Source organism: Gekko japonicus, unplaced genomic scaffold, assembly GCF_001447785.1.
Source record: "Gekko japonicus isolate JY-2015 unplaced genomic scaffold, Gekko_japonicus_V1.1 scaffold4318, whole genome shotgun sequence".
Classification (NCBI taxonomy): domain Eukaryota; kingdom Metazoa; phylum Chordata; class Lepidosauria; order Squamata; family Gekkonidae; genus Gekko; species Gekko japonicus.
In genome coordinates, this window is record NW_015168170.1 from 10,373 (window position 1) to 18,180 (window position 7,808).

Genomic DNA, 7,808 nt, shown 5'->3' on the forward strand with positions numbered 1-7,808 from the left:
CGAATGACAAATTAATTCAAAAGCTATACAATCTATTCCTAACCAATTTTGAATTAGATGAAGAGGTCAAAAGTACAATGATTGGTTGGATGCAAGATTTAGGATATACGATAGAAGATTGGTCTAAAATATGGCTAACTGCAAAACAACTAAGAGCGATATCGTATAAGGGAAATGTGTTTAAAATGTTCCACCGGTGGCACAGGTCCCCGGACAAAATCGCCAAATGTTATAAGAACGTATCCAAAAATTGTTGGAAATGTAAACATAATGTGGGCACTTTCTACCATATGTGGTGGAGGTGCTCCAAGACTCAACAATATTGGCAGAAAGTATACAAGATGTTGACAGACATGTTTGTGGTAGAATTGCCTTTTAAACCTGAAATGTTTCTGTTAAATTTACTGCCAGATAAGTTGAAAAAGGAAGAAAAGTATGTAATTGGATTCATTATAACAGCAGCACGTATCTTGTTTGCCAAAAATTGGAAGCTAGAAAGGATACCTTCAAGAAGAGACCTAATTACTAAAATACAAGAAGTAGTTGAAATAGATAAATTGACTACAATACTGGAGAATAAAGATATGAAAATATTTAATAGCAGATGGGAAAGGTTTGATAAACGGACTAGAGAAAACAAACTATTAAGCTAGATTGTGACGACTCTGTTAAGATACTGACAAATGTAGATGTATTATATGCATGATGTAATGCATAAGAAAACTGAAATAAAAATATTTTTCAAATAAAAGGGCTTGCACCCAGGAGGGAGGGTGTCTTTTGCTCTTGGTGCTGATCTTTGGAAGAGGACAGACTGCTGAGCTCTGTTCTGCAGGCCAGGAGCCATTGGCTATGTGGCCTGGCCTGCTGGCTGCAGAGAGCCTAGGTAATGAAACATCTTTACCCGTTCGCGGGGTAGAAATACCCGAATAAAATAAATAAATAAATAAATCTTTAGAACGTTTTGTAACTTTCTAAGTTTGAAATTGCCTACTCTACTTCAACATCTAGCTAGAGTACATTTTAGAACCAAGGATAGGGGATGCGATTATAACCAACTTTTATTTGTCTTTCTGGTTACAGATCTGGTGCTGTGCTAAAAGTATGCTTCTAACTTTTTTCTCTTTTTAATAAATATTTTACTCTTTGAAGCTCGTAGTGTTCTCTGGACCACATAGTCCCCCCAACTGCCTTAGACCATGCTACTGTAAGAGGGGAGTCCCAGGAAGGGGGAAGGCAAGCAGTCAATGCACCTGTTGCCAATCCTCCAGCGGGGCCCCAAAGAAGGAATTTGGTCCCTGTGGTAAGTAGGAACTGGGTAGCAGGAGACTAGAGGCAGGACCTCCATTTGGGAAGGGGTGTCAGGAGTCTGTCCCTCCTGGCAAGAAGACCCCAACAGGACAGTAGTGGCAGCAGTACCCTAGTGGAACGAAGTGGAATAGCACCCTCCAGGAATTGGTACCAGCAAAGGAGGGGGCTGTAAGTCAGAGCAGGCCTGTTCCACCACAGTATAGAAACTTCTTATATCATACTGTTGCAGTTGCAAGAGCATTCCCTGTAGCCTGGCAGGAACCTTGCCAATGGGCTTACTGAAGATTGCTTCCAATGGCTTGTGATCTGACTGGACCGCCACTGGTACACCAAACACATATTAATGAAACTTTCCTATGGCCAACGCAATGGCCAGAAGCTCTTTTTCAATCTGTGCATAGTTTTGCTTAGCCTAAGAGCGTAGGCAATGGGCTGCATCTTTTGAAGCAGGAAGGCACCCAAGCCATCCTTGGAGGCTCTGTCGGATCAAAGAATGTGAGCACAGGACTGCTCTCTTGAAAGCATCCAGTGCATCCTGCTGAGCAAGTCCCCACTTCCAGGCTGCCTCCTTCCACAGGAGTGCACGTAGAGGTGCTGTCTGGGCTGATTCATTAGAGATGTGCCTGGAGAGAAATTGTATAATATCCAAAAGCTGTTGTACACCCTTTCTATCTGTTGGCAGGGACATCTGAGTTATGGCCTGTACTTTGGCGGCAGCAGGTTGAAGACCATCTTTAGAGATGATGGGCACATGTACTCAGCTTTCTCAGCCATTTATTGAACTTTGTTGGGGTTGAACTTCACACCTTTCTGGTGATCTCTCTTCAGGGCTTGTTCAAGGATCTGATGGTGTTCTGCCTCTGTGGAGGCAGCAATGACCATATCATCTGCAATGATATGCACATTTGGGATGTCTCAGAAGCACTCGTGATTCTTTTGCTGGAAAACTTCACTGGCTGGCTTTTTTAAAAAAAATTTTTATTAAAATATCAAACAAGAACAATACGATAAATAAGACCAGTGTGATAATACAGATCCCATTCCAGTATTATAATTACAACAAAACTTACCTAAGAAACTACACAACTACTCTTATATTGTCTAAAAGCCTTCTTTAAAAATAAAGTAGCTCATGAAAGAAAAGATTGGATGACATAATTTCCTTTTCTTGAAGAAACTGTATGATCAGAAATCAGACCCCCTTGAAAGTTTTTATAATAAGCATCTAAGTTCTGCAGTCCCAAGGATTGGTCTAATTTTCCTAAAACAAAATGAGTCTATATACCATTGTACTAGTCCATTATAGAGGGTTCACTGTCTGACTTGATGATAAAAGGCCTCCTATTGAAATGGTAGCAACCCCATGGAGTGTTGAATGTGCACAGTTGAGCAGATTCCTTGTTGAGTTTAACCTGCCAGTAGCCATCTTTTTCATCCAAGATTGTGAAGAATTTTTTGCCAGCCAGGCTTTGTTGCACATCCTGAATCGTACGGATGGAAAAGTGCTGCCACCGGATGGCTTTGTTTAGGGCTTGGGGGTCTAGGCAAAGGCAAAGTGATCCATTTTTCTTCTGAGTAATGACAAGGCTATTAACACATGCAATTGGCTTCATCACCCTAGAGATGACTTTGGTCTTTTCCAGATGGTCAGTGAGTGTGAGTAGTGTAGCATAGAGAATTTTGCAAAAACCGTGTACTACCAGCAGTATCTATGTGGATATGGTAGGTGCCAGGGAACTGTCCAAGCCCTTGAAAGACATCTGCATAGGTTTGCAGAAATTTATCTTTAGAACTCAAGGCAAGCAGTGACATACTACACACTTTCCTCACAAAGTCAATGCATACTGGTTTTTCAAGCAGGGGTGGCTCATTATCTTCCATGACATAGGTCAATATGGTTGTTCAAGAGCCAACCATGCAGGATATTGTGATTGTTGCTTTCAGTCTGACTTTGGACCCTTCAAAAGTGATCAGAATGACATTTACTGGTGCTTCCTGCATGGCAACTGGCAAGGTAGAGACTATGCCTTTAGGTAAGGTATTTGGTTGAGCACTAGTGGTATGCACACACAAAATGGTATTTTGGGGGTTCAGGTTATTGAACCAAAACAATATTGGTATTTCCTGATATTCCTGAATCTCGTTATTAGTATGATATTGGGATTCAGGAAATAATCAGGATTGCCAAATTTTTCATGTTCCAAACAACAAGGGAAGGACTAGTGTCACAGGAATCCCAAATATACAAATTCCACTAGTAGAAAACACCATCAAAGATTGCCAAAACAATATATTAAACAATTATAAAGTTGGTGGTGTCACAATAACAACATTAATGCATACTGTAACTATAGTAAGGCATAAGATACAATTTCCTACTTTGAAGACAAGACATAAAGTCCATGTAGTCAGTGTAACTTGATAGGAGGAGTCCACATAGTCAAAACATTTTCCAAACAGCCTTTGCAAAGACACTCATTCTAGATACTTGGAAGATGTGTTTCCTTCGACTTCTTCAGTTTGCCAGCTGTGTAAGTGGAACCTGATTTCAGCGATTTCAACAGACCACAAGGTTCATAGTGTAAGAAGCGAAACAAAGGCCCTTTAAATATGTTAGGCTTCTCCTGCCCCATGGTTTAAACCACGGGCCAAGAGAAGCTGGCCCCAGGATCTGTGTGAGGCAGGAGGTCTCTCTTGGCAGCACACAGACTTGGCTGGGAGGCTTCTCCTGGCCCCTAGTTTAAACCACAGGCCAGGAGAAGCTGCAATTCAGTATTGCTGTGCCAAGCCAAATAAAGGCTGAATAATATTTATATTTATTTATTTATTATTTGTATTTCTATCCCGCCCTCCCCGTAGGCTCAGGGTGGCTTACAAGTCATATTACCAAATCATAACATAACATAAAACAATACATAATGTGGTGTTGCCAATATGCTAAATGTGTTAAGGTTCTTTGTCTTGTGTGGCTAGCCAATAAACCACACAGTAAAACAATTATCCAGGCAGTAAAGGGTAACAAAAGAATTTATTCGAATAAAGGAACACCTTACAGCTCATAGATGTTCAGTGAGCAAATACAGGGAGCAGACTTATATACTCTTCTTGCTCCTTCCAACTTTACATCATTGTTGACATCATTTAGACATGCTCAGTTTAGATTTCTTTGTCTGGTCAGTCATCAATCACATATTTGAAAACAGGATGTTACTTGGCTGCGTCCCAGCTCTACAATGCAGGTGCTTGTCTCATTATATTGATTTATATATGTAGTGTGTTTTTTTGGCTGCCTACTTAGACTCCTTTTACCTTTAAATGAATTCTCAGGCTAAGTTCATTTTTAGTACAAAGCTTAGATGTTTTCATTACAAAAATTATTATTTTACATGGATACATGCATATAAATTATAACAACACTCTTAATATAGGTTATTTCTATTGAATATATATATATACAGGGCTCTTTTTGTAGCAGGAACTCCTCTGCATATTAGGTGACACACCCCTAATGTAGCCAATCCTCCAAGAGCTTACAGTAGCCCCTGTAAGAGGGCCCATTGCCGGGGGATGCTCTAGCACTCGGCCAAAAAACTCTATGGCATTATAGAGTTTCTGGCTGAATGCTTGAGCATCCCCCTGGCAACATGCCTACTGCAATGACATCACTTCTGTGTGATGTCATCGCAGCATGCATGCTACATGCACACATCAGATGATCCCAGAAGGAAAGCCTTGTTCCCCCACCAGCAAACACTAGGGACCTGGCAACCCTAAACAAGAGTGAGGTGCCCTGAGGGTGGAGAGAAGGAATGATTGTATCATTCTCAGATTCAGATGCTATGGAGACTGGGATATTAACTGGGTGTTGATAATTATTATATTAACTAGGAATAAGGCCCGTTGTGGAAATAAATGTAACAAGTTCTATAAAGAGGCTCTCGGAGAGTGCCCCGGCCTTGGGCACTCAGTGTCAATTTGCTGTGGTGACCTCAGTAAGGTATAATGCACAGAGTCTGCCATTTTCTTCGGAGGAACTCTGCTACCTGAAGAGCAGATGTAATTCTGAGTGATCTCCACCCCTCACCTGGAAATTGAAAACAATGGTTCCCCAAGAGGAAATGGCTGGTTTGGAGAATGGAGTCTATGGCATTGTACCTGTCTGAGGTCCAACCCCTACTCAAATCCCAGCCTCTCCAGACTCCACCCCTCAAATCCCCAGGAATTTCCCAACCTGGAGCTGGCAACCCCATCTCCTTCTCAGCTAACTGTCAACCTACCATTATCTGTCCCTCTGACTTCAGCGGACTTCTGCCCTCCCTCCTGGACAGCAGTTGTAATTCTGAGTGATCTCCAGTTCTTACCTGGAGTTTGGCAACAATGGTTCCCCAGGAGGAAGTGGCTGGTTTGGAGGGTGAAGTCTATGGCATTGTACCTGTCTGAGGTCCCATCCCTCCTCAAACCTCACCCTCTCCATGCTCCACCCCTCAAAACTCCAGGAATTATCCAATCTGGAGTTGGCAACCCTATCTCCCTCCCAGCCAACCATCAATCTATATTTATCTCCCCTCTGACTTCAGTTTTCTATGTTCTCCCTCCTCCTTCCTAGAGAGCACTTGTAAATCTGAGTGATCTCCAGCCCCTACCTGGAGATTGGCAACAATGGTTCCCCAGGAGGAAATGGCTGGTTTGGAGGGTGGAGTTTATGGCATTGTACCTGTCTGAGGTCCCACCCCTCCTCAAACCTCACCCTCTCCAGGCTCCATCCCTCAAACCTCCAGGAATTTACCAACTTGGAGTTGGCAACCCTATCTCCTTCCCAGCCAATCATCAATCTACCTTTATTTCCTTCTCTTTCTTCATCTTTCCATCTCCCCCCCCCACACCTGCAGCCTCTACCATGTTCTGAAGCCCTGATTACTACGTCACATTGGCTGTCATGGGGGGCCATCTCAGCAGGCTATAAGGACACAGAGTCCACCATTTTCTCCAGGGGACCTGATCTCTTCCATCTGGAGAGCAGTTGTAATTCTGAGTGCTCTCCAGCCCTCACCTGGAGATTGGCAACAATGGTTCCCCATGAGAAAAATACAGTATCTGCAATAGGGACCAAAGCAGCTGACATCATTCTCCTCTCCCCCCCTTTTAATAATACTTTATTTTGATGTTTTATCAAGTTGTACAACCATATATTTATAACTTTCCTTATAATTTCAGAATCATTTACATATAATTCTTTTCCCACCATTTATATACTCTTAAGCATCTTTTTTGGGATAAGGCATCATCTTTCCCATGTAATAACATTGTTAATTTGTTCATTTCAGCAGTGTCCAGCAGTTTCAAGGCTATTTCTTATCTAGAGGGTAATTTTTCATTTTTCCAGTAATGGGCTAACAATATTCTTGATGCAGTTAGAATATAAACTAACAAGTACCTATCTTCTGGCTTGTAAGAGTCTGGGATTATATTTAATAAATATATTTCTGGTAATAGGTTAAGGTTAATATTCAATACCTCTAATATTATCTTTTTTACAGATTTCCAAAACTTTTGTATTTTTTCACATTTCCACCACATATGGAAGAAGGATCCTATGTTGTTCTTGCATTTCCAGCAGTTCTTAGGAACCATATTTGAACATCTGGCAATTCTATCAGGTGACCAGTATCACCTGTGAAACATTTTATATATGTTTTCTTTAAACGATGTTGATCTAAGGAGTCTCATCGTTTTCCATATTTTAGCCCATTCGTCAGTGTCAACATTATATCCCATATCTTGCATCCACTTTACCATAGAGGGTTTTACAGTTTTATCCTGCATATAATTCTCCAACAATAGTTTATATATCTTTTGAATCAACTTATCACTGGAAGATAGCCAAATTTGATCTAATTCATTATTTGTTGAAAAAAAAGTGTCAACATTATATCCCATATCTTGCATCCACTTTACCATAGAGGGTTTTACAGTTTTATCCTGCATATAATTCTCCAACAATAGTTTATATATCTTTTGAATCAACTTATCACTGGAAGATAGCCAAATTTGATCTAATTCATTATTTGTTGAAAAAAAAGCCTAGGCTTTTATCTTTACTATATACAGAGTTTAGTTGTGTACTTTCCCACCAAGTCAGATTTATATTACGTAATTTTAGTTCTTCTAAACTCAATAGTTTGTTGTTTTTATCTAGTAAGTTTTCATAAGACTCTTTCTTATTTTCGGTTAATAGGGTGGGCTTGATAAATGCTTCTAAGGGGGATACCCACCCAGGGATTTCCGTGTAATATTTTTCTTTCAGTTTTTGCCAACATTTTATCAAAGCACTTCTCAGTATGGGCTGGTGAAAGCTGGAGTGTATTTTATCTTTATTATACCAAAGAAGATAGGCATGCAAACCCATGTTCAGATTATGACCTTCCAGAGTTAAAGATCTAGTATCTTGTATTGTTACCCAGTCTTTTATCCACGTTGTCTCTGCTGCCTGATAATAC

General features: G+C 40.7%; 1 pseudogene; it reads left to right on the forward strand.

Moving 5' to 3' along the window:
* Positions 1-3,205: 3,205 nt before the first annotated feature.
* Positions 3,206-7,808, forward strand: part of LOC107113624 — a 43,773-nt pseudogene continuing 39,170 nt past the window's right edge.